The 27,415-nt window shown below is 45.3% G+C and overlaps 1 long non-coding RNA gene across 3 annotated transcripts in view; it reads right to left on the bottom strand.

The window, feature by feature from the left end:
- LOC135106153 (uncharacterized) overlaps positions 1 to 27,415 on the bottom strand; it is a 90,366-nt gene that overhangs the window by 9,272 nt on the left and 53,679 nt on the right. The window contains exon 4 of one of the 3 annotated variants that reach the window (XR_010271137.1): positions 2,020 to 2,271. The exons of 1 other annotated variant lie outside the window; for it this stretch is intronic. This is a non-coding gene — a long non-coding RNA (uncharacterized LOC135106153). Of the gene's footprint in view, positions 1 to 2,019; positions 2,272 to 6,076; positions 6,451 to 27,415 lie in introns of those variants that run through there. One more of the 3 variants, XR_010271139.1, reaches the window with a different exon arrangement.

Genomic DNA, 27,415 nt, shown 5'->3' on the forward strand with positions numbered 1-27,415 from the left:
AGAGAGAGAGAGAGGAAAGAGAATGAGCGAGTCCAGGCATCCCGACAGGCGGACAGGCAGGAGTAAAGACAGTCAGACAGGCAGGCACACACAGGGAGACAAACAGACAGATGGAGTCGTGCCGCCATTACGCTGATTGGGGCAGCTCAGGAAGGACGAGAAGTGGAGGCAACAAGACGTGCTACCTGTCAGCTGTGTGGCCTGCCGCATGCGCGCACACACACACACACACACACACACACACACACACACACACACACACACACACACACACATACACACACACGGGCAGGCAGAGAGAGGCCACCTAAATTTCAAACCTTCATGAATATTCACACAACTCAGACACACGATCTTTGCAGTCTTTCCTTTGCTTACACCAGCCAAGGCAGTGCTGAATTACTTCCTATTTCAAATGCAAATCACCCAGTACAGGCGGAGTAATAAAACCCAGCACGCTAATATACGCTTTCTGCAGCCACGTACGCCAAAGAGAATGCTTGGTTGGGAAGTTGAGAGGGAAGGAGGGTGTGTGGGTGTGTGGGTGAGTGTGTTGTGATACTTTCGCTCTCACGTGAGTATCTGAGATGAGGAAACAAGACTCGTGTTAATTAATGTTCCGTATCACCTGCCAACCCTTCTTTTCTTCTATTATTTTCTGTTTCGGTTTCAATTTCCCTTCGTTTGAACTCTGTCTTCTCCGTTTTCGTTTTTTCGTTTTAATTTTTTACTTTTTTCCGTTTTCTTACTCTCATTCTTCCGTTCCCTTAAGCTTAATTCCTCCTCCTCCTTCTTCCCCTTCCTTCCTTTTATTATCTTATCTCTTTCTTGTTCTTTCCCCTCCTCTCTTCTCTCTTTACTATCATTCTTCTCCTCCGTTGCTTCTCCTTCAATTCCCTCTCCTTTTCTATTCGCATTTTATCCCCTTTTCTCGTCCTTCTTCTCGTTCCCTGCTTTTCCCAGTATTCACCATCCGCCCGTCCTGTCCTCTCATGTTATTTTTTTTTTCCCTCATTCATGTCACAGGCAAGCATGAGTAGTGGGAGGAAAGGAGTTGAATGTTCTTCCTCCACCCCTCCGGCGTCTCTGTTTCTGTCTGACTGTCTGACTACCTGCTTGTCTGTCTGTCTCCTTGTGTCTGTCTGTCTGGATGTATATGGCTGTCTGTCTTTCCTGCTGTCTGAATGTTCGGATCTCTCTCTCTCTCTCTCTCTCTCTCTCTCTCTCTCTCTCTCTCTCTCTCTCTCTCTCTCTCTGTGAACGCAATTACCCGCATATGAAAAATAAGAAATACAGAATTAAACCCGATTTTTTCACCCATTTTATGCTATTCATTCACGCAAAAAAAAAAAAAAAGAAATTTAATTCCAAGAAGCCACTTAGCCAAACCCTAACACTCTCTCCCCCTCTTGCATTCTTCCCTTTTCTTCCGTTTCTGCATTCCTCCATTTCCTGAATAACATGAACAAACTCACTTCATTCCCTCAGCGTGGGTATGCAGAGAGAGAGAGAGAGAGAGAGAGAGAGAGAGAGAGAGAGAGAGAGAGAGAGAGAGAGAGAGAGAGAGAGAGAGAGAGAGAGAGACAAAAAGAGAAAGCTCAATAGCGGAGTTCTCTCATGCAACCACCCCTTAAGAGGTTGCTGTGGGGCTTCTGTGCACTCTACAATGGGGCGCAAAAGACTCTCTCGGCGCAGTGTTCCTCGAGCCATTGATCCCGAGGAGGAGGAGGAGGAGGAGGAGGAGGAGGAGGAGGAGGAGGAGGAGGAGAAGAAAAGAGGTGGTGGAGGAAGGCGGGGTGGCAATATGTTGTGGAGGAGGAAGAACACACCTGTGCAGGTTTTCGTGGGTGGGTGATTGGGTGGGTGGATGGGTACGCACGTGTGTAGGTCGGTAGGATCTCAGTGCGACGCTCTCCTAACAGCGAATACGACAGAGAGATGTATAATACCGTGACCCTTTTTCCGTTTGATTCGAGGTGAGTCAACCGAGAGGGGAAACAAAAGGGAAAGAAACCCCAAGGATTCTCTCCCTCCTCGTGCTTGGAGACCCCTCTGATACTCCTTTATCTCGCCGTACTCCAACTTTTTTCCCAGGAGATAAAAATACTTCATCCGCTTGTCGTCTTTATTTCTGTTTGCTCGGCCGAAGCCTCCGACGCGAGACAAACAAGAGGCTCCACACAAATTGACGTGATGTCCCGCACAGACTCATGAGTTCCGGACAGACTGAGGTGAGGTTCCAGACAGGTTGATGCAGCACGACCAAACACACTGACAAGGAATACAAACACTGTAACTCGGTGCTTCAGCAAGACTGCATCACTGTCCAGCTTTGAGGAGCAGGAGATGCAAGAGGAGGAGGAGGAGGAGGAGGAGGAGGAGGAGGAGGAGGAGGAGGAGGAGGAGGAGGAGGAGGAGGAGGAGGAGGAGGAGGAGGAGGAGGAAGAGGAAGAGGAAGAGGAAGAGGAAGAGGAAGAGGAAGAGGAGGAGGAGGAGGAAGAGGGGGAGGAGAAGGAGGGGGAAGCCACAAGAGAGCAGGGTCACTAAGGTTCTTCCCTCCCGCGGACGCTGGACACGCGCCACAAGTTACACGGTCAGTAGCTGGCGGGGCGGGATGAGGGCACTGATGGGTCTCTCAGTCAGTAAGTCGTTTCCTACCTCCCTCTTACTCTGTCTTTCCTCTCGTCTACGTTTTATTCCTTTCTCTGTTTTTCCTTGTTTCAGAATCATCTTGGAGAAAATATCTTAAGAGAGCAATAATAATTCTGACATGAATATTGAGAGCAAAGAAAAGATGCGTTTGATCGCTCGGCTGATGGGTACTAAAACAAAATGCAAAGTTATTATATTCTATGATTTTTTTCCCTTTGATTATCAACATATAACGACGGGCTTCACGACCTTCCACAATGTTATTCCACAGTGAGTTGAATCGGTTCCTTTCCCTCAAATTCAAAGCTACAGCAGCACTAATACGAAGAGGTCAAAGCTTAGATGGGTGTCCCTCACTCTACTCCTGATGGCGGTGGTGTCCAGTGAAAGGAGACGAGAAAGGCTTTCGACAAGTGGTTCGGACCAGTCCCGCAACGAACGTCCATTAGCGGCTCTTTTCCGACTTCATAATTCAGTCCGGTTCTTGGTCGCCAATACCACGGCGTTCCAGGCGGCGCCGTGACGCTTCAGTCCGAAGGAAACAGCAGTTTTGCATTTAATATGATCCCCCAAAAGGGAAGGAATTTGAGCCTATTCAAACTTCCAGGTGCTGCCTCCTCCACACACTTAAACTTGGCATACATATGTCTGCATGGGCGTAATACATATACATTCATGTACCATTTAAGAGTTACTTTATCTTTTATGTAAGAGGTTCACTGGCCAAGAGTAAAAAAAAAATAGGAAAAAAGGCACAGAGGAGGTACTAGTCAATAAAGAGAACAGACCGAAAGTGTATCCGAAATCAGACGGAGAAGTGTCTTTAATCCTTCTTAGTCATGGGTTAGTGGATGAATAACTCTTGCATTAGAGAGGTGGACAGAACAGGGAAGTGATAAAGTAGAAAATCATGTACAGCGAGGCCGGAAAAGAGCATGAGGCAAACAGTTAGCAAGATCATAAGAACAGTTAGCGTGAAATTAGCGATACGATAGAGTATAGCAAGAGATGCAGACAGTCCGTTAGAGGAATTTATAAGACGAAAAAGCTTTTGATTTCATCCTATACAAGAAAGAATTGAACGCTCATATATGCAGCTAAATTATTGAATTTTACCTGTTTATATATATACACACACACAAAAAAAAAAAAAAAAATAGCTCGCGCGCACACCCACTCACCCACCCACCGACATCCACACACACCCCCACACACACACACACATACACACACACACACACATGAACGTTGTTATAAGTAAATTTCCATATTCAAACTAGTTTTCATACATCACAAAGACCAACCATCCTGTATATGAAAAATTTTCCATGCACGAACCCACACACCCACCAATCCATCCATACACACACACACACACACACACACACACACACACACACACACACACACACGGCTCGAATATTTCCCATTCCTCAACACTTGGCAATGAAACAATTGTTCTCCCGCATGGCATTTCCTCCACCGCGGCATCGACGAAATTAAACTTCATGACACGCAAATATTCCCTCTGAACTTTTATTACACACCCACAGCAGGAGGCGGAGGAGCAGGGGAGGCGGGGGGCGGAATAGGTCGGGAGGGAAATGAAGGAGAGAGAGAGAGAGAGAGAGAGAGAGAGAGAGAGAGAGAGAGAGAGAGAGAGAGAGAGAGAGAGAGAGAGAGAGAGAGAGAGAGAGAGAGAGAGAGAGAGAGAGAGTTGTTGTTGTTTGATAAATTTATTGCGCACAAGGCAGGCGTCAGACTATACATACGATCAAAAACAAAAGTTTACAGAAGAACAATAGGAGTCGAACAATAAGAACAATAATAACAATAACAAGAACAAAACAATAACAATAACAATAACCAAAACAAGAGTAGTTGGAACAGTAACAACAGAAAAAAAATAATAATAAGAGAGAGAGAGAGAGAGAGAGAGAGAGAGAGAGAGAGAGAGAGAGAGAGAGAGAGAGAGAGAGAGAGAGAGAGAGAGAGAGAGAGAGATAAGAAACAAGACGGACTGATGGAAAAGAAAAATATACTCATGACCGGTAATAGAAAAAAAAAAGTATAGGAGGAGGCAGAGAAAGAAGAGAGGCGTGGAATGAGGAGAAGAGAGAAGGAAGGAGGGTGAGTGGTGCGGGGCCAAAGAAGAGGAGCAACGCGATATGTATTCCCCTGATGTGGTGTCGGCGGCGTGTGGCAAACGATGTTACCTCTGCCTCAGATCTGGAATGGACGAGGGGACGTGCAGGGCTGTCCCTCGCCGAGAAATGGGGAGAGGGACAGGTTACGGGGAAGGGGAGGTTAAGGGGAAGGGTGAAGATTTATAGAAAAGGGAAAAGTTAACAGAAAAAGGGAGAAGGAAGTGGGGAAAAAATCGAAACAAAGGATGATGGAGCTTTGTGATATGAGGAGAATTGTTGACTTATTAAATAAAAAGCAATGACTAATAAAAAAAAAAACTTTGGTAGTAATGAAAACAACGATAGGTCACGAAACAACAAGAATGCCAACACCGTCACCACCAACAATAGCAACTAAACTAGAAAAAAAAAACAAAAAAACTGAAAAGTCAAGAAAATAAAACTAGCCACGACAACACTGCCATTACCTAACGGGCAGAGGAAGAGACAAGACAAAATATCAAAACAAAATTCGCGACTTTTTAAACCAAACTTTCCCCTTGTAACTCTTAAGCGTCATCCCCACGCCAAGCATCCTTCTCGTGCCGTCCCAGTGTTTCATCTTGAGGGGGCAACATTAACATTCAAGGAATCTGCACTTTTATTCTTTTATATTACTTGCCTGCACTCTTTGTCCTCCACAACCAGCAGCACCAACATTTGCGTCCTGCTTCCCATTAGTATCCCCGGATGTGCTCGCGGCCAGAAGTGTCATTTTTGAGCTATTAATGCAGCCCATTAACGTCTGCCTCCCTCTTCGTTCTCCTACCCTACATTATCCATTCCATCACAGCCATTACGTAGACGCTCTCCAAATTAAACCTGCAGGCGTTCTCTCTCTCTCTCTCTCTCTCTCTCTCTCTCTCTCTCTCTCTCTCTCTCTCTTTGTTAAAGTTCTGACAGTAGGTAAAGTTTAGTTGTACTTTTCGTCTCAACTCCAGCTGTGTAGAAGAGTAAAGAGACTGAGGCAGAAACTGTCCTCGCTTTGTACCAACATTGCCTTGGGTTACTGATGCTTTTTCAAGTCGTAAAAAAATAAATAGATAAAATAAATAAAATAAATAAAAATAATATAATAATCTTGAAAAGAAAAAAAGAAAAATCACTCTACTAGAGTTCTGATTTGGAGAAAATGTAAAAAAAGAAAAAGAAAAATACACGTATTCTACCAGCACTCGGTTTGTTAGCTTTTATAATTTCCAGAATTATTTTCAAAGTTGAAATTGCAGTTACCCCCCTTTTTTTTATGTATATGAAAGATCAAAGAGAATAAGGATGAGCCCCAGAGAAGTCATCAGCATGTGTTGCAAGTGTCAGCGTCACCTTTACGTGATATATGAAGTCATTCTCGTATTCTTGCACCGTCAACAGCCGTCGCACCCTGGCTAGGATGGCTGTCTGTCGGAACTTGGGTCGGAACCTGTGGCGGCTATGTTGGAACAAAATCCTGGCGACGTTCCTTGCCTGGCCGCCTTCACCTTGCAGCTGGGCGTTGGTGTGCACGACAGGTGAATCTTGCACGTGTCTGCCACCTCGCTGCCTTCAAGGATCAACACAGCTATCTGAACCAGTCCTGCCCGACGGGATTGCTTGGTCCTCTGCCCGCGGTGATCTGTGATGGGATTCCAGCTTGAAGGCACGCTGAATTCCGAGGTCATGCATTTCTTTCGTGCGACTGTTTAAAATGTATGCATGTGTGTGTGTGTGTGTGTGTGTGTGTGTGTGTGTGTGTGTGTGTGTTAGCTCCCTCCTCCTTCAACACACACACACACACACACACACACACACACACACACACACACCATCCACAAAATTGAAAATAACCTCGCCAAGAGAGCGTTCATCTAGTAGACAATGACGCTAATCATTACTTACTGACGACCAATTGCGAAAAAATAAGAATCATAAAAGAAAAAGACAAGGAAACATCGGGAACACCGAAGCATCAACTCGTCAAAGGGAATTTACATAAACGGTTCGTCCTCCAAGTCTGCAGGAATGTATTGATGGTAATGACACACAAACGGAAGCTACAATGAATGAACGCAAGGTGAAAGGACTCTATTGTTACTATTATTATATAGAAGAGAGATAAGAACCTGCCATTGTTATGAAACAAGACACCTTCACAATTGCATGTATTCATTAATGTCAACGTTATTACAAAATACATTTCTGAATTTTAAATATACAAGTTTTTGTGGAGTTGTGAAATGAAACATGAAATTATTAAATACCTTGTACAAAGTATGTTATTTATCGTAACTATCGGTAACTTCATAATAAGCCATTATAATCTTATGCAGACACGATCACCCCAGCTTGTGGAACTCTGGCTGACCTCATCTGGCCTCCACCACCATCATCTCTCTCCGTTATCGCGTTAAAGGTAGACTATAACGAGCACACCACCATAAGCTGCTTTACACTAAGCCTCTTTCACCCATAAACTACACCAATAACACTAAATACGTCTGGCCTGTCCGTGGAAATACAGAGTGCGATGCCAGACGATTTTTTCCGGTCCAGGGATATGCGGAAATCCTGCAGGTGACGGGATAATGATGTATACAAAATGATATCACGCGATAGACATTACCATCCCGTCTGTTTATCGTGAAAAATCGTCAAACTAGAAAGACATAATGGAAAAAAGTCTAAAACAAGGCACGGAGTGATAAACTTCACGGTAATTACTCCCACTTCATGCCTTACTCTGAAAAAGTGACTCGACTCTCGACCTGACCCAATTAGCGTGTAGAGTGGTCACATGGTGCCACTCTACGCAGTCTTCTGGCTCGAAATGACGCATAGGATATTCCGCAGGTCACTGTTATCACTACCTTTTCTTATGAGCTGGTTCATGTGGCATAATTAGATGTGTGTTGGGAATGGATATACTTATACTAAATGTATGTAACTTCCCAAAGACACACATGAAAAAAGATACTTCCATAAAGTTGAATAGCAAAAAAGATCATAATCCGGCTGCAAACATTAAAGAGAAGTACATATAAAACATAAGAAACACACACACACACACACACACACACACACACACACACACACACACACACACACACACCATAAGCCTGCCTCCTGATGTCCCCAGGAAGGACCACTTGAATTCTCAATGAAGGGCACAAGAGGGGCCGGAGCAGCCAAACTTTTCCCCCAACAAACTTTCTCTTCTACAAGAGGAAGCGACGGAGTACTTACGCGCTCCCACACCCATATGTGTGTGCGTGTGTGTGTGTGTGTGTGTGTGTGTGTGTGTGTGTGTGTGTGTGTGTGTGTGTGTGTGTGTGTGTGTGTGTGTGTGTGTGTGTATCGAGAGAGAGAGAGAGAGAGAGAGAGAGAGAGAGAGAGAGAGAGAGAGAGAGAGAGAGAGAGAGAGAGAGAGAGAGAGAGAGAGAGAGAGAGAGAGAGAGAGAGAGAGAGAGAGAGAGAGAGAGAGAGAGAGAGAGAGAGAGAGAGGGTTATTGCACCATGTTGGCGAAAAAATGGTGAAGGAAAAAAACTGTGCGATTGTCCAAAGAGTAAAACATTGGAAAAGTTACCCCAGTAAAAACAGTGTCAGGAATATCTATATATTGTACACGTTAAAACCCTTTTTGTCCTGCTCCTTGTTCTAGTGTTTCTCTCTCTCTCTCTCTCTCTCTCTCTCTCTCTCTCTCTCTCTCTCTCTCTCTCTCTCTCTCTCTCTCTCTCTGGGTGGACATTATTTTTACGTCCACCTCAACCGTAGCGTGGTGGAAGGCGTTCCACCACGCTACAGTGACGGCAGTGAAGGCACGCAGGAGGGTGCTTGTATGGGACCTGAGCATCTTCAGCACTGTCCTCGTGCTTCGCTAAGACCCCTTCAGGGCGACACTCAGGCCTGCTAGGTGAGGTGTCCGCTGAATTTGTGCTTTATGAAGCACAGTTAGAGCGAACACAGCTCTGCGGTGCTGCAGGCTATCTAGGAGAGACGCCACTGCTCCTGCTTCCCCTTTCCAATGGTGCTGCTGCTGGCGGTGTTAGCGGTGTTGCTGCCTCTGTTGCTGTTGTTGTCGTTGCTGCTGCTGCTGCCTCTGCTGTTGGCGGCGTATGTGGGGTTGTTGTGCATCACGTATGAGGCGTTCTGCCCACCTCTGCACCACGTGCCGGTGCCACACTAGTGTGGCATCGGCACCGGCTAGCGGCCGACATTCAGGTGAGCGGCGCATGCTTCATGAAGTGTCTGAGCTGGGTCTTGTACAGGGTTAGCATGCCGTCTACGTCGAGGTGGTATTGCATTCTGCGCCTCAAACCGCATGCAGAAGTCCTTCTCCACACAGAGGATGTCGACGCTGAGGTTGAGGATGTTGTCATTCAACATAAAACGCACGCGAAATCGAGTGGGATCCTCTCGGGAAAGTGTTTGTCTGGGTCTTGTCGGAAACAAATTTGACCTGCCACTGTTTTCCCCAGGTCATGATGTCTGCCAGCTGCCTGGTGACAGACACTATCACGTCCTGCGTATCTTCCCTCGAGTAGGTCCAGGAGAGAGTGTAGTCGTCGGCGTACGCGGCTGCTACTGGAGTATTCTAAAGCAAGAGGTCACTGAAGAAGCAAGAGGTCCCACAGCAAAGACCGGAGGAAGGATCCCTGTGGTACTGAAGCTTCCACGGGGAAGTTGGCAGAGGCTCGCCCGACCACCACAATACGGAAGCTCCAAGCCTTGAGGCAGTTAGAGAACATGCTGAGCAGGTTCCCAGTGATGCCCAGCTGCTGGAGCTTGCCCGTCAGCCCTCGGTGCCACACAGTGTTGAAGGCACCGGCTGTCTAGCGCCACCGCCAGGGACTGGCGGCAAGCGTCCAGAGCGTCGTGGCAGGACTTGGAAAGGAGGAAGAAGAGGTTGGCGGTGGAGCTGACCTTCCGAACTACCGAACTGCCTCAGCGACTGTATGTGGTGCTCCTTCAGGTAGGCCGTCAGCTGCTGCCCGATGATTTTTCGAAGACATTGTTGACGACCGAGAAGAGAGAGATTTGCTGGTAGTTGCGCGGTTCTGACTTCCAGTCTTTTTTGTGGACGGACATGACCCTCGCCTGCTTCCAAAGGGCCGGACACTCCCCGCACTGCAGGCATCACTGGAAAAGCTGCGCGAGTGGCTTGGGGAGTTGCACCGCGAACAGCTTCAAGAGGTAGGGATCACACCATCAGACCCTGGAGCCTTTCTGGTGTTGAGGCTCCTAACACCTAACAGCTTCCTCTGTCACGGCCTTGCCCTCCAGGCTTGAAGCAGCAATGCGAGGGAGAGGTGGGGGCTGCCTATCAGAAGCAGGAGTCTTATTTTTTTTTTAAGAAGCCGTTGACAAGAAGCCCCGCCTTTTTTTCACTGGTGATGGCCAGGTTCGCATCACGCATCTACAGTGGTGGTGTGCGGTCGTGGAAGGAGTCCCCCTGCTTCTCCCTCACCAGGCTCCACCAGTGTTTGGGGTGGGTCGGCCTGCTTCGAAGGGAGCTTCCTCTTGATGCTGCTTTCTCACCTCTCCTTCGCCCACTTTGCACACCTTCTCATGGCCTTGCACGCCTCCCTGGGCCGGTACTTGTTGTGCCGTGTCGGGTGTCTCTGGTAGATGTTCCAGGCCATGTACTTTTGCTCAGAAACAACACGGCGCCGGTACCCAAACCAGGCCATGCCCTTGGCGCCAGCTGTGTGCGTCCTCCGAGGCACATGTTCCTGCTGCACAGTGTGGAGAGAACACTGATGATGGCAATGGCGTCGCAGTGTGGGTCTCCCGTGAAAACCATATCCAAGGCGACCCTGCCATGTGCAGCCTCGCCGTTTCCCAGTCGGCGCGCTTCCACAGCCAGATGTCTCGCTAGTGTTCCTCCTCACGTGCTTGAGCAAGGTTGAGGGCAGAGAGTCTCTCTCTCTCTCTCTCTCTCTCTCTCTCTCTCTCTCTCTCTCTCTCTCTCTCTCTCTCTCTCTCTCACATTTGCATTCCTTTGACATACTTAGTAAAGCTTTCATTATTTCGCTCCCAGATTTTTACGTTTTTACATTTTCCCTCTTCATTAATATTTTTCTTTCTCATTTCTCCACTCAAATTTTCGAAACACTCAACCTCAACACAAACACACACACGCACACACACACACACACACACACACACACACACACACACACACACACACACGCACACAGACACACACGCACGCACACACACACACACACACACACACACACACACACACACACACACACACACACACACACACACACACACACACACACACACACACACACACACACACTAAAAAAAAAATCACACGGAAGGATGAAGGCGACAAATACAGCAATATAGAAAAGTATCAGGGTAGTAGTAGTAGTAGTAATATCATTAATAAATAATAATAATAATAATAATAATAATAATAATAATAATAATAACAATAAAAATAAATCACAGAAACAACAAACTAATACAACACACTGCCAATAACTAATGAGAGAGAGAGAGAGAGAGAGAGAGAGAGAGAGAGAGAGAGAGAGAGAGAGAGAGAGAGAGAGAGAGAGAGAGAGAGAGAGAGAGAGAGAGAGAGAGAGAGAGAGAGAGAGAGAGAGAGAGAGAGAGAGAGAGAGAGAGAGAGAGAGAGAGAGAGAGAGAGAGAGAGAGAGAGAGAGAGAGAGAGAGAGAGAGGACAGACAGACAAACAGAGAGAAAGACAGACAGAGAGACAGAGAGACACGAAAGAATGGAATCAAGAAAGGAAGGAGGGAGGGAAAGAAGAGAAGGGAAAAGGAAAGGTAGGAAGCGAAAGGACGAGGCAGGGGTCTTGAATCAGAGAGGGGCCCACCGCAGCCTCCTAGCACAGTGTGTGGAAGGAAGTGTGGAAGGCAAGGACAGGAAATTAAGACTGATGAGTGTTGATGGAAGGAGGGGACGTCCTGGCCTCGCTCTCCTGAGACTCTCCTGACGAAGGGAAAGGTGAGGGGAGAACGAGAGGCAAGGAGGGAGGGAGAAGGAGAGGGCGAATATTACGAGGGCTGTGGAGAGAGAGAGAGAGAGAGAGAGAGAGAGAGAGAGAGAGAGAGAGAGAGAGAGAGAGAGAGAGAGAGAGAGAGAGAGAGAGAGAGAGAGAGAGAGAGAGAGAGAGAGAGAGAGAGAGAGAGAGAGAGAGAGAGAGAGAGAGAATGTGTAAAAAGAAAAAAAAAGGCAAGAGGAAAATAAAGAGGGAGGAGGAGAGGAGAGGAGCTAATTGGAGGAGAGAGAGAGAGAGAGAGAGAGAGAGAGAGAGAGAGAGAGAGAGAGAGAGAGAGAGAGAGAGAGAGAGAGAGAGAGAGAGAGAGAGAGAGAGAGAGAGAGAGAGAGAGAGAGAGAGAGAGAGAGAGAGAGAGAGAGAGAGAGAGAGGATGAGGGGAAATAGCGAAAAGTTGTAGGCAGTGGAAAGAATATTAAGTAGTTGCAGAGGAAAAAGAGAAAAAAAAAATATGACGAAACAAAGTGTACGTGAGGAAAGAAACAAAAGGAGAAGAGGAGAAGAGGAGTCGAGGTGAGCAAGCGAGGTGAGGAAGGGAAAAAGATATAAAGAAGAGTCTGAAAATACCGCAACAACGTGACAGAAGAGCGACGGTGGGAAATCAATGCCTGAAAAATCGTGAATAAGGCAGCCCGGGGGTGACTAAAAGAGATGAGTTAAAAGAGGCTTAGAAAAGCGCGTGTCGGGATGAGGGATACGAGGATAAGGTGAGTAAGAGGAGGAGGAGGAAGAGGAGAAGGAGGAGGAGGAGGAGGAGGAGGACGAACTGGAGGAGGAGGAGGAACTGGAGGAGGAGGAGGAACTGGAGGAGGAGGTGGCTGTGGAGGAGGACGTGGAGGAGGAGGTGGTGAAGGAGGTGGAGGAGGTACTAGAGGAAAAACGAGAGGAGAGGAAAAAAGACAGGAACAAGATCAAGAACAACAGCAACAACAGCAACAACAACGAAACAATAACCACCACCACCACCACACCACAACAACAACAACAACAGTAACAGCAACAGCAACAACAACAGCAAGGCTAATTGGAAGAGAGGGAAAAAATCTGGTATGACTATCTTGATTAAAAAAAAAAAAAGGAGGGGGAGAGAAAAAGATGGAAGGGGCAGAGGCCAAGGAAATGGGAAACTCACCTGGGAAATCTGTTTTGTTTACCTGGTAATTAATTATCATCAAGGGGAATAACTACTCGCAGGAAGCAATGAGAGAGAGAGAGAGAGAGAGAGAGAGAGAGAGAGAGAGAGAGAGAGAGAGAGAGAGAGAGAGAGAGAGAGAGAGAGAGAGAGAGAGAGAGAATTAATAACACTAACAAGACAATGCCAAAACAAAGCCACAACCACATCCAAGAAAACTTTATGTACAAGAGAAAAAAAAAGTAATGTCAATGAGCAAATGAGTCACAGTCTGCATAAACATATTAACACATGTAGTACAATTCACAGAGAATGTAGCACGTGTACAAGTTGGTAATCCAGTGGTTACAAAAATTCTATTCCTCAGAGACTCAGCGACCAACGTAGCAGACATCCTTCACATCAGAGACTCGCATAAATAAGAAAGACGATTTCCAACATGTGAAGATTAAAGTTAAGGGGAGTTGGGGGGTAAATGGTAGATTAAATTAGGTTAAATCACGAGACCAATTCCAGGGGGCAACTGGGAATATGTTTCTCGTCCTCCTTCTCCTTCCTTTCCATTCCAGACTACATAGCAGCGGTTGGCCCATTTTTGTCCCCTGGAACTCTGTGAGCCTCGTATTCTGCGTGTTAATTAGACCCGAGGAGGCGGCCGACGGAAGGAAAAGGGCGGAAGGTTTGTTATCCAAGAGCCTACCCCCTTCTCCCCCACTTACCTCTCCTCTGCCCCCTTCTCTCTCTCTCTCTCTCTCTCTCTCTCTCTCTCTCTCTCTCTCTCTCTCTCTCTCTCTCTCTCTCTCTCTCTCTCTCTCTCTCTCTCTCTCTCTCTCTCTCCCTCCTCCCAAACACCACCGGCGCGCTCGTCAGAGCTAAATTGATTTATGCCCCTGTTGTTAAGGTTGGTGGGGAGAAATAATTAAGAGGCGGTAGGAGGAAAGCCTACCACCGGCCTGCTACCTTGGAGGCCTCTACAGCGTTTATAAACATTACCAAGTCGCTGCCACGTGCACGCTACAGTACACGTACCACGGCAGGTTGGTCTGAAGGCAGTCTTGGGGAGAGATCGTAGCCTGGGACTCTTATGACTGTTCTTTCCTCTGTTTAATTGCAAGAGTTTACAATACGGCCAGAAAAAGAAACCCCACTCAACTGCAACTTTTATAAAGAAAAAAAAGAAAATATGTAAAGAAAAGCGTTCCAAACTTCTTCGACAATTAAGTCTTGATCTTAATTTCTCAGAATATTTCAAATCATAAGATAGATAAGTACACTAAGGTAGAGAACACAACATCTACGAATATTTATATGATCACTTTGATCAACTGAACACTCCAGAGCTACTGAGGTAAATCCATTGCCAGTAATGTTTTTGTGATTAGTGAGACTGAGATCAGCTTCACATGAACACCCATTGTTTACCGTGGTGAAGGATTCCTGGGATTCCTTTCATCACATACACAAAAGCACATCACAGGCTGGCATCTCCAGCGCACCTGAGGATTACGTTTCCTCTTAATTTTCCCTGGATTCTTTACATATCTTACAGTTACATCATTCACATCTCTTGGTTATACTCTAATTTTTTTTTTTCATTCTCTATTCCATGTCCCATTTTTTTCTGCCCGTTTCTTACGTGCTGGCAGTTTCATGCATCACCATTCTTTTTCGTTTTTTCTTATTCTCTCTCTCTCTCTCTCTCTCTCTCTCTCTCTCTCTCTCTCTCTCCCGTGGCTTCCTTTCCACGTGACGGAGAAAACCGAGGCCGCCTAACTTTCTGGCCGTCCCAAAGACTGTCGGCGCCTCACAGAGGAGTGACGTCGAGTTTGAAGCGGAAGTTGTCCCTTTGGTTAGTGACTACCTCGGGGAAGGGAAAGTTGTAATACACAGACAAAACAACTCACCACTGACTTAACATGGTAAATATGCCTTCCGGGACGTCTCTCGGGGACTTGCCACCGCGGAGGGACAAAGTTTCTGACTGATAACCTAACATGTGGCGATGGTGTTGGGGAAGGAGGGGGACATGGAAGAGAAAGAAAGAAAACATTTTATCTATCACTTTGCTACTTTTTTTCAGGATTATCATGTGGACGTGTTTCTTCAAGTAGTGTTTTGTGTAAGAATCTGGAATGAAAAGAACACGAAATGATTTACCACTTTGCTATATTTTTAAAGGCATAACATATAACTCTCTTCTGAGCTGGAATATTTACGTATGAGTTTATGAGCATATGGACAGTTGTTTACTTCTCATACTAAAAGAATAGTGTACACTTCATTCTCTGCATCGGCTGCTACCGATCCTCGTATAAGAATATAACAAACATTTAATGAAATCGCAAATACTTCTAGAAATCCGGGTAAGATGTGCAGGAAAGATAATTCATAACGTCCCTGGAAGCGTCTGCAAGCGTAGCAAAGCGTTAAAGGGGAAAGTGGCGTGGTGGGGATTGTTTCTCAAGCTGTCGTCACCCGCAGGGAACAACGAGAAGGAACTTGGTGTAACGTAACGTGTGGGAAAGAACAGACTGCGAATAGACGGAAAGTGTGTCACGTTAGAGACCAAAGCACTTCATTAACAAGAGCTGTAAAAAGAAGTGGCACCCCATGAACGATTAATTGATGTTTAATGAGATAAAGCCTTTGTAATGTCAGAACTAACTAATTTTCGGATAATTTAAGGGCATGAATGTGATCTGTGTATTACTAAGTGTTCGATGTGGAGCGCCACGATGATTGTTAATTTGTTAGTCTGGTTTGTAAGCGTTTGATGCACTCACCTGATGGGGATGAATCACCAGTTGCGACACAAGACGTGAATTGCTTTGTTCAAGTGCCTTTCTGATGTAGTAAGTGCACAACACGATGCAATTATTTCCATTGTATTGGCTTACAGTATTGCTGTGTGTGTGTGTGTGTGTGTGTGTGTGTGTGTGTGTGTGTGTGTGTGTGTGTGTGTGTGTGTGTGTGTGTGTGTGTGTGTGTGTGTGTGTGTGTGTGTGTGTATCTCTAACGTTTAAATCAATCTCTCTCTCTCTCTCTCTCTCTCTCTCTCTCTCTCTCTCTCTCTCTCTCTCTCTCTCTCGCAAGCACTGAGGGGAAGAGTAATGAGGCAAAATCAAATGTGATTATGCTCTCAACCACAATGGACAAACGCTTGCAAAAACTGTGTGATTCCCTTAATTCCCTCACTCTGCAGACCCTTCCAACCTTATACCCTAATTTTACTCTTCCTTTATTTTGCGCCTTTTAGCTTCTCCTTTTAGTTATCATCACTTTTCTGTCTTTTCTTACCTAACTAGTACATCCTTTACCCTTATTTTACCCATCATTTACTCTATTCCTGTTCTTTTCTTCCCTTCTTTGAGACTCGCACACATGCATCGGATTGCGAACAACTGTCACTTAGCTTAGGTACTCCTACCACTTAGCGAGGCGAGGCTTATCCGTCACAGCGTCACCTCTTAGCAGTATTACGCGGATATACCAGCCTAATGAGAGGCTCCACCTTTGCTCTGCCATGATAACGCTCTAATCGTTTTCCCCACGAGACGCAAACATCCGGATTTTTGTGAGTATTTCCTCGGAGATGATTGTACGATCGTGCAGTGGTGCTTAGGATGTCCTCTTAATTGACAGTGTTAGTTAAGTGGAATGAGAGAGAGAGAGAGAGAGAGAGAGAGAGAGAGAGAGAGAGAGAGAGAGAGAGAGAGAGAGAGAGAGAGAGAGAGAGAGAGAGAGAGAGAGAGAGAGAGAGAGAGAGAGAATGAACACAACATATGCTGAACACTAGATCTTCCAGAACTGTGATAGATGCAGGGCATGCTTTAACACACACACACACACACACACACACACACACACACACACACACACACACACACACACACACACACACACACACACACCCTTCCTCTTCCTCCTCCTCTTCCAGCTGCTGCTGTTGCTGCTGCTGCTGCTGCTGCTCCTCCTCCTCTTCCTCCTACTTCTCCTCCTCCTCCTCCTCCTTGTCTTCCTACTTCTCTTGCTCTTCATCGTCCTCCTTTCGCGGCACAATTAAAGGAATGACATATTACATTGCTCAGCCAGTCACCGCAAAAGGGATATCTGTGCCAGCCTCATTACAAACAGGTACGCATCTACACACACGCCGCAACACTCGTGACACAGCGCCCCGCCACTAACGACTCGCTCTCGGCGCCGTTAAGTCTGAGGATCTGCTTGAAAGGGACAGAATATTACCTTCAATCCAGTATGACGGAGAGACTCAACTAAACCTGCCTTCCTCAGCCTCTCACTTGCAGTCTCCCTTTGTCTCTCCGTGATTCCCTGTCTTATACCTCTTATGATCGTGTGGCTTATCAAACAAATTTCTAAGGGTTAACGGGTTATCTGCTGTTTAATCTTCCTTTCTGGCCTTTTCCCACGGTGTTGTAAACTTCCATCATCCTTCTCAACATCCATTTATCTTCCTATACCGTCCTTTATTTCTCCTTCCCTTCCTCACGCCCCTGGTAACCCACTTCCATTGTCCTCTCACCTTTCTACTCTCGCACTTCTCCCTCTTCGCCCCCATCCGCTCTCGCCTTGTCTCTCACACACTCCCTATTCATTTTGTTTACCTTCCTTCTCTGTGTTTCATGTCCTCCTTTTTTCCTATTTCCTGTCCTCGCTTTCCCACCATCTCTTCACTCCCTTCTCACATTCCCATGACGCGCCACCCACCTATCCTATATCATATAAACCGTGTAGGTCAGTGCCGAGCCACAGTCATGAGTTTCCATGGACTGGGTTTGCATACATATAAAGACAGGAAGTGCATCCAGGACTGGCAACTGCTGTGCATGGAGGTGTGTGTGTGTGTGTGTGTGTGTGTGTGTGTGTATATAAGAGAGAGAGAGAGAGAGAGAGAGAGAGAGAGAGAGAGAGAGAGAGAGAGAGAGAGAGAGAGAGAGAGAGAGAGAGAGAGAGAGAGAGAGAGAGAGAGAGAGAGAGAGAGAGAGAGAGAGAGAGAGAGAGAGAGAGAGAGAGAGAGAGAGAGAGAGAATGGGGGGCGGAGTACACGGTCGGAAAAATGTGGTACATATATGCATGCATGCGTACATACATACATACATACATACATACATACATACATACATACATACAAAATTAATTTTATGTGCGTGTCTGTGAGATGCAGAAAGCTTTAAACATGTACATGTAAAGGTTTGGTAATGGCAGGAAAAAAGGGAGGAAAAATAAGGGAACGATGCACAATTTTTCCAAGTATTGGTGCCTTGCCGTACAACATGTTCAATGGCCTCCATGACTTCGCCCTCTTCAGTAACTATACGAGTACACACGCATCGAAAAATAATAAAATACATCAACTGAAAAAAAAAAAAAGAGTGTATTTAGCATCACTCAATACCACACATATATAAGAACACAGCAAATAAAGGGAAGCTGGAAGAAGCCAGTAAGCGCACGTAAGACAGTCTCTTGTTATAAAACATATGAACATATTTTATTTCCAATTATCATCCATATTAAAAAATACCCCGTAAACTTTTCTTAAAGCTCCCTATTGAGTCAACACTAAAGAACTGATTACTGAGTCTTTTTCAGTCATCTTGCATTCTATTTCAGGGTATAATTTCTTCCTATCACATTCTGAGATATAATGCACACATAGGTAGATACCCATACGTATACGCAGAACTAATGTAAATACACACTGCACTTCCAGATATTGCACACGCAGACTTACTTGCAGACTACGCTCAATTAATTTTGTACAAGGGAAGTCAGGACAGGAGGCGCGTGACTACGAGGCGGGCAGGCAGCGCTGGCAGGGGGGACGTACTGCATGGGAGGTCCGACACTTACGAGTACATGGCCTCGTTACCTGCCTTTACGGTTACAGAAAATGGGAGACAAGTTCGCTCCCCCTGTACTGGTCTAATGGGCCCTCCACCTAACATTCTGCCAGCTTGAAACATCTAAACACACCAGCAGCGTAAAGAAGTGATAAAAAGGGTCACTGGTTAGTCTAAGTACTTTATACGAGCCACTGGGTCTTCGTTTAAGGCCAGTAAAGAGTTGGGTTCAGTGCTGCAGAAAACTATAAAGTGAGACAGAGTTGGCTGTGATAGGAGAGATACTCAAGAACATAAGGCACTGTGAAGGAAAACTGAATCATCTCAATACTAATGCACAAACAGCACATAATGGCAGAAGTAAGACTATGCTTTGAAGAAAGAAAAATTTGTCATTAAGTGTTATCTGAAAGCACGAAGATGTCAAAGAAGTGCAAAGGCAATTTAGAACATAGTTTCACGGAGATCCACCATGCGACGCACCATTGCTCGCATCAGAGATAAGTTTGAAGCAGGTGGTGGAACTGTTCACGACGCTCGTAAGCAACATTCAGGGAGACCAAGGCCGCCTACCAGATCCGCGAAAGAAGAATTGCTGGGGATCCTCCGATCTCCACAGAAATGTGTACGACGAGTGGCACGTGAGACAGAAATCTCAAAATCGAGTGCCCATCGCATTTTGAAGCGCATCCATTGGAGATATTTCATTAATGCTGAAATGTTACATTTCCAATTATGTTAAATTTTCAATCTTCAAAGCTTAGTCGTACTTCTGGCGATGTTACGGTCAAATAGTTAAAAAAAAAAAAAAAAAGAATCAGAGTTATAGGAAGCCAAAGAGTGAGTACATTTTTTGGGACACCCTGTATATTAAAACCATGTCAGGGATAATTAAAAAAAAAGCTAGAGAGGAAAAAAAAAAAACGAAACAAGGTAATGAATACTACACTTAAAAAACGAGAAGGGGAGAAAAATAAAATAATGCTGGAAGTCCCAGAAAACGTGAAAACTTGCTCCAAAATAAATAACAGGACTAGGAACAACCAATTAAAAAAAAGGGACGAAAAAAAAAAAAAGTCACGCCTTCTCTTTCATTTTCATGTAAATATCAGCACAAAAAAATAATAATAATTCTTCGTTTCGGTTCAAGGGTTTGTTGTTTCATTAATTATTTGCATTTTAGTGAAGACTGAAAACTGAATTCTTTCTCACAGGCTGGGGCACTTTTATTTTATTTTTTTTTCGAATCTGGCAAACGAAAATAGCAAGTAAATATTTGATGTGCACTTTGTTGCTTAAAAAATGACACTAATTAAGCTATTTACTTAGAAGAGGAAGAGTTCAGCAAAGATAAAAGACAAAACAAGGAAATGGGGGAGAAAGATTCTTATGAAAAAATGTATAGATAAATGGTGAATTAAAAAAGATGGCTAGAAAAGAGAGTGAAAAGAAAACAAGAGAAAAACGAAAAAAATGAGAAAGAAGAGGCCACTTAAAAGAAAAAAAAGTGAAGTTAATAAAAGAAGAGAAGGAAGAGATGCCGAATAACCTAAGCAGATAAAAGATAACAGGAATTAAAAAAAAAGAAAGAGAAGGAATCATGAAGGAAAAAATGTGCAGGTGAAGACATAATTAAAACGAAAGAAGGAAGAAGGCAATACAAGAAGAAAAGAAAACAAAACAAAAGAAAACAAAACAAAACATGTGTGAGGACCGAATCTACTGTTTGTAGGATTGGGTAACTGTTCCCAATGTCAGCAGGTGCCGCTCGTTTAGTGCACGCCATTCACTGCAAACATTTCGGCATTTTATTTTATTTATTTTTTTTACTATTGGCTTTCATCGGATGTGTTAGGTTGGGCCGCTGGGAGTTCGAAAAGCGTTAGCGTATCTATTTAGTCTTTTTTTCCCCCGGACACAGATTTGCCGTTTGCCTGCTTGACCTACTTTCATGCGTGTTCTTGTTTCGGTCATTTCCTTGCTTGTGTTCTATGATAAAGAAAAGAAGACTCAAGAACCACTCTGCTGCAGTGTGTGGAGACTATGGGACCTTTCCTTATACGCAGTCTAGTGGGAACAATACCGCTACAAACTCAAGATTTAAAATTGCTACCCGTCCTTGCGACCAGATCCAAAAGAGGAGTCTCAGCAAACACGGGACAAGGAAATAAGTTAACAGTGATAACAGCAAGTCTAGTACATGACCAAGAAGGAAGACTCATCTTTCCGTGTAGTTTCACTAAAAAGACAGGAACATCTTCCAGGTCTTCGTTAACATGACAGGGCGGCAATTCGGGGCGTAGTGTCATGAATTGCAACAATACATAGCCAAAGGGCAAAATAATCATACATATTTATAATTTAAAAAAGGGAAACATACATATTTCCAGTAAATAATGGCAAACACGGAGAGATAGTAAGTCTATTAGAAATAACAACGCTAACGTCACCAACAACAGCAACACTACAAAACTAACAAGAGAAACTGTCACCTTCCCTTGCAACCTAACTAAAAACAGAGACAGTAACAACCTTGAAGTCTTGGTAAACACGGCGACGTAGCAAGTGGTCATCAATTCTCCTCGACAACAAACAGGTGGGTTAGTCTCCATTCACTTCCCATTGTTGCCAAAGCTCGGCGGCGCCACATCTCAGCTCCCTTATTAATTACATTTCATCAGCAGCCTGCATTCTCGCGGGGAGGAAGAACATTAATTATTGTCATTAGCATAAATTATTCCGGGGGAGTGAGGCGTACCTGCCTAACCCATCAGGTGTAATCAGGACTGGCGAGGGAAGAGGGATGTAACCCAAAGTGACATTCCCTTGCCCTCCTAACCACCTCCCCCACTCGCATCCCGTCTCTCCCCGTCTTATCCTTTCTGTCCAACCACCTCCACGCTCCCATTCCATCCTCTCCTACGCCATCCCCCCCTCCTCTCCTACTCCACGACACCCCACCCCACCTCCCTGCACGCGTTGTTGATGAGGCCAGGCGGTGGTGGCTCATGATTTTCAGTTTAGAAATTAACGAAGAATAAATTATAGGTATATAATGCACTCTTGGCACTTATTCACAATGCAAGGGGACAGACCCAGGCGGGGACACACTCATCTAAAAGAGAACATTTAATTTCGAGACTCAGCATAAGGAATGTGAGTAAAAAACTGAAACACACTGATAAACACGATTGAATATATATATATATATATATATATATATATATATATATATATATATATATATATATATATATATATATATATATATATATATATATATATATATATATGTATATAAAGAAAAGGAAGAGGAAGCGGTTTCAAAGTTCAAGAAACAAATATAATGGTAAAAAAAATAAAGAAAAACTAACGCTTGATAATAAATAAAACCGGACACAATGAATAAATTTTGCATTATAGAAGAAAACTGGGAAAAAATAGATAAGAGAAACCAAAATAAAAGAAAACAATTACCATAACTAAGAAAATGTTGATGTTAAAACTAAACTGAATTTATGAACAATTAAAGGAAACTCTTAGCCACCCTTCAAAAAGAAGACAGAAAAAAAGAAAAAAATGAGAGAAAATGAAACTAAAATAGGCCACATTTCCAGCACCTCCAAAATTGGCCAGTGCAAACAACCCGCTCTCGTCCCGCCGCCGCGTCCTGCAGGGCCCTCAGTGGGTCGTCTTGCTCCTCCTTAGTTTTCACGCGGGGGATCATGAAGGAGGCTTTCGAGTGATCCCGCCTCCAGCCTGCCTCTCTCAGTGCTTATGTGTAATCCAATCAGGCTTTATTGACGCAGTGGTGGTGGGAGGGGGAATTACAATGCTATTCCCCAATGCAAATAGAAGTGGGACCACATTATTGCGTTACAGTAATAGACAAGCTGTGTTGGTGGAGAGAGAGAGAGAGAGAGAGAGAGAGAGAGAGGAGAGAGAGGAGAGAGAGGAGGAGAGAGAGAGAGAGAGATGAGAGAGAGAGAGAGAGAGAGAGAGAGAGAGAGAGAGAGAGAGAGAGAGAGTGAGGAGAGAGAGAGAGAGAGAGAGAGAGAGAGGAGAGGGGAGAGAGAGAGGAGAGAGGAGAGTGAGAGAATGCATGCTAATTAGTGATACAGTTCACTAACACACACACACACACACACACACACATTCGCTCACGAAAAACTCTGAACAACGCAACAAAATCTGTAGAACCAAATAAAAACAATGTAGAAAGAAAAAGCTACATAAAAGGAAGTATATACATGCATACATAATTCGAAAAAAAAAAAAGAAAAAACAAAAACATGAATCCCTAAAGCTTTTCACACAAGTTAATTTGCATGTGTTGACTTCAGTGGGATTTGGGGAGTCTGGATGACGTAGATGCCCCGTGTGTGTGTGTGTGTGTGTGTGTGTGTGTGTGTGTGTGTGTGTGTGTGTGTGTGTGTGTGTGTGTGTGTGTGTGTGTGTGTGTGTGTGTGTGTGTGTGTCTGCCAGCCTCCCCTCGCGTCTCATCGCCAGGTCGGAGTTACAGACTGTAGCTACTCCATTTGTCGGCGTCCTCGGGCACAATGCAGTCATCGCCGGGGAGCAGACGCATAATACACTCCCATTTGCAGAGGAGCGCGGGGTCGGTGCAAGGACGAGGCTACATAATAGACGAAAACGCCACCCAAAACTCCATTGCGCCAACTCAAGGAACGCGGCTGTAGTTGTCCTAATGTTTTCTTAATATGCATTCTTGTCATGTGGAATAAACATGGTGTCTCACTAAATGGTAATTATCTTTGTACAAACTGTTACTTTGATCACGAATATTCAGTTATCATTAAAGGTATTTAAGTTACAATGTATCTTTTACGAGTAACGACTTAATGTGAGATGACTTAAGACTGTTCTGAAAGATGTATAACAACGTACCTTCTTTCAATGAAGTATGTATTGGCTTTTCAGTAGACTAATAATCAACTTAGCAAATGTTCGACTTGGAATGAAATCTGAGAAACAACGGTGTTCATCCTCTTCATCTTTCTGTTCATTCTTTGTTGAAGCATCGAGCGCCTCAACAGACGCCACGTCCTCTCCCACCAGTCGACAGCCCTCCCACCCCTCGCCTTGCCGCCACTTCAAGTCTCGTGGTCTGAATCCTCATTATCCTTCTATTCTTCGCCTGAATATACTCCTCCGGGCGCCGCGCCGGGGCGTCGTCATAGGACTTGAAAATACTTATTGTGAGGCGTTTGTCGGCGGAGTGTGGCGGTGTTGTGGAAGTGTAAGTAGCATTATGGTGATGCTGGGAGTCGTTGTCGGCGCTGAGGCTTGTGACTTTAGATGGTGTTAAGAGAGCTGTGGTTGGTGGCAGGGGACCGACTGTTGTGTTGAAGGATATATGTATGAGTGTGGTGCTGCGTTCGTCTTGCGGCCTAAAGGTTCCGAGTCGATCCGGGCTTACAGACTTTTCAGTGGAAGAAGTAGCACTCTCTCATAATCTGAGCCGGCGCTCTGTGTATGACCTCATTGCTGTGCCACAATATTTCAATCAATTTATGTGGATGTTGTCAAGGGAGAGTTATGCATTGCTCAGGGTACGATGGCTGATACACACAACAAAGGAAAACACTTTGCGTCACAGAAGTAAATATTTACACGTATTCCTTGCTTCTCTTGAGCGATGCATCGGCGACAGGTCTTCAGTACTGACTCGCCGACTAAGAAGAAAGGATGGAAGCAGTACCTACATTACAATTTTCTTATTCATTCCAGTTGCCAACACAAAGATCGACAAAGAGGAAAAAGAAAGACATAGAGAGAGGGAAGAATAAGAAATGCAGGTTGCTTTCTTTAGATTGACAGTCGTTCGAAACAACGCCAGTCTGGAGAAAGGACAGGTAGACACGGGAACGAAAGCGGAACAGAGACAGAGTACGTAGCAGAGGAGCGGAGAAAGAACCAAGAGAAATTGTTATAAGGTTGTGTAAGTGATGGAAGTAAGGAAAGGGAATGTACCGCAGTGATGGAGGGAGCCACGCAAAAGGTGAGGAAAACTGAGGGACTCTGATGGAACCAAAACAAGTAAATGTATCTGTGAGGCTTCGTGTTGTACCGCGTGGAGGGGAGAGGGGAGGAGAGGAGGAAAGGAGGGAATGTGGTGCCTCCCTTCCCTCTCCACCACTCTCTCTCTCTCTCTCTCTCTCTCTCTCTCTCTCTCTCTCTGTATGCCTGTCTGTCTGTCTGTCTCTCTCTCTCTCTCTCTGTATGCCTATCTCTCTCTCTCTCTCTCTCTCTCTCTCTCTCTCTCTCTCTCTCTCTCTCTCTCTCTCTCTCTCTCTCTATGCCTGTCTCTCTCTCTGTATGCCTGTCTCTCTGTCTGTCTGTCTGTCTGTCTGTCTGTCTGTCTGCCCGTCTGTCCGTCCGTCCCGTCCGTCCGTCCGTCCGTCCGTTCGTCCGTCCGTCCGTCCGTCCGTCCGTCAATCGGTCCGTCTGTCTGTCTGTCTGTCTCTCTCTCTCTCTCTCTCTCTCTCTCTCTCTCTCTCTCTCTCTCTCCAATCCTCTGGCGGCCCGTGAGAACAGCGACGTGAGGGAGAAGAAAGGGAGGCAGGACTTGTAGAGAGAAAAAGACAGAATTTTCAGCTGGAAAAGATAAATGGGTGTGCAAAGCTCTGCTACAATACACCTTCAGTCTGGAGAATTCTGCTGTTGTCAGGTCGCTTAAGATTTACTAAACTCGCTAACATTGTTTTACCCTCAGATGTTTCTGATTTTCTTGAACCTGGGCGTTATCTTACATTTCGTTCAATAACAGGGAGGTGATAAGACATTCTACCACTCGGCTAAGGAATTGTTCTTCCAGGTGGAACTAACTAAATCATATCTGTTATAGTTTAGATTCCCTTAACTGTGAGCAATGAATGGCTCTCAGTAATTAAACCTTTCCAAGTTTGCTCAACACACGCTGGGAACTCTATTCACGGTTTGTGTTTCGTGAAGTACATCGACTACTGATGTCTTTCTTTACACACAAAGTTTCTGAAGCTTGGAATGAATTTAGGGACCCTAATTTATACTCTACAGTTTATCTTCGTCTTTCTGGAACGGCAGAGAGGGATGGAGCGCGGCAGTTGTGTTGTAGGAAAGAGAAGAGGAATAGGCCAGGTTGGTTTGCAAAGTGGCAATGATAATGGAAGGCAAAAGGCAGAGGAAGAGAGCACAGAAAGGAGAAGATTGATAATGGTGACGTGAGGAGGGTGGAAGGAGAAAGCAGGGCGGTAGAGACGGGAAAGGATAAGGTTAATGGTGATACAGGGGAGAGGGGAGGGCGGGGGGGACGAATCTCAGTAGGGTATTGGAGAAGTAGAAAGAGGGAGGCTTGTGGTGATATAGGAAGTACTGTGGAGGGAATCAGAAGGGAAGGTGGAAGCTTGTGTCGTGAGGTGTGAGGAAGTGAGGAAAGAGGGATGGAGAGGGAAGGAGGGAACAAGAGTGGAGAGGGGAATATGCTTGGTACAGAATGGGGAAGGCTGAAAGGCGAGAGTGGAGGGTGATGGTGGGGGATAGGGAGATGGTTGGGTGTAGATGGGCTGAGCGACCGACCCTGGACGCCCACAAACACGGCTGGAGAGTTATTTGTCTTGCAGAGTATCACGCGAGGGTAAACACCGCCTCAACCTTTGTGTGTCCTTTGTGTCCTCGTCCCTGTGTCCCCGTCTTGTGTTCTTTGTCATCGTCCTGTCTTCTTCCAGTCATGTTCCCTAATCTCATATCATCCTTATCATAACATTTCCTTAGCCTGGATTGAAGGGTTTATTTCGTTCACAGTCCACAGAGTTTATTTTCATGTTCCCTCGATGGCAAGACAAACAGAATCCCATTGTGGACATCAGTTCTCCCTTGAGTGCAAATGGCGACCTTCCTTCACAATGGGAGCAGAGGAGCAGTACCCGGCCAGCACCAGGAAGCACCGCCAAGCACCACGATGACAGGAAGCTCCGGCAGAAGCGTGGTTGGTTAAATCTCATAAAGCAGAGGTTGTTTGTCTGTGTGGTGGGGAGCAGCGAGCATCAAAAGTCGACAAAAAAGGGTGGACGCGGGAAAGCAACTCGGAACATACGCGGGAGAAGTGAGCCTTACACACGGCGGGTTTCTCTCTATTTTTGTTCCTGTGTTGTTTTATTCTCAAAACAGAAACTTAAATTGCACCTGTTCTTTATCCGGGGTTATCATGTGACCTCCAAAAAGGTGAACGTTGTAGCAATCATTTCCAGCTACACAGGCTTTGTCATTTGAAAAGCTTATGAGTACAACATGTCGTCGTGAAGTACACGATCGGCCGTTAGCTGGTTTGGCAAATATGGCGGAAAAACACACCCACACACACACGTACACACAACACTCATTATGCATTCACGTTCGACAGTAATTTCATGAGACGAAAAGCGAGGAAAGGAACCGCACAAAAGGGCAGGTCATTTGTGAGCCACGACCGGCGGCGCCCGGAGCCCCGAGGCCAAATTTCATATGCAAGAGTGTGACACACGGCAGGTTTTGTGGCCCGACCCACGTCAGCTGCCGGCGAGGCCATTACGT

Source organism: Scylla paramamosain, chromosome 13 (assembly GCF_035594125.1).
Source record: "Scylla paramamosain isolate STU-SP2022 chromosome 13, ASM3559412v1, whole genome shotgun sequence".
Taxonomy (NCBI): Eukaryota; Metazoa; Arthropoda; class Malacostraca; order Decapoda; family Portunidae; genus Scylla; species Scylla paramamosain.